This window comes from Eleutherodactylus coqui, unplaced genomic scaffold, assembly GCF_035609145.1.
Source record: "Eleutherodactylus coqui strain aEleCoq1 unplaced genomic scaffold, aEleCoq1.hap1 HAP1_SCAFFOLD_42, whole genome shotgun sequence".
Lineage (NCBI taxonomy): Eukaryota > Metazoa > Chordata > Amphibia > Anura > Eleutherodactylidae > Eleutherodactylus > Eleutherodactylus coqui.
Window position 1 is genome coordinate 646968 of NW_027101829.1, and position 546 is coordinate 647513.

The window sequence follows — 546 nt, forward strand, 5'->3', positions numbered from 1 at the left end:
GGTGAAAACAATGAGTTTGTGTTAGACGCGAATCGTGCTCTGATTCATGCTCTAGGCTGGGAGCTCAAGCTTATTGCTTTTTCAAACACGGTCTACACCTCTCAGGTGCCGAGTTACAGGACGGTGAAAACAGTGAGTTTGTGTTAGACGCGAATCGTGCTCTGATTCATGCTCTAGGCTGGGAGCGCAAGCTTATTGCTTTTTCAAACACGGTCTACACCTCTCAGGTGCCGAGTTACAGGACGGTGAAAACAGTGAGTTTGTGTTAGACGCGAATCGTGCTCTGATTCACGCTCTAGGCTGGGAGCTCAAGCTTATTGCTTTTTCAAACACGGTCTACACCTCTCAGGTGCCGAGTTACAGGACGGTGCAAACAGTGAGTTTTTGTTAGACGCGAATCGTGCTCTGTTTCATGCTTTAGGCTGGGAGCTCAAGCTTATTGCTTTTTCAAATAAGGGAGATTTCCATCTCCCTTATTTGCATATTACCCAGAGGAGCGTGCGTGGCCATTTGAGTCTCCTCACTTATTTATAGTATATAGTTGCT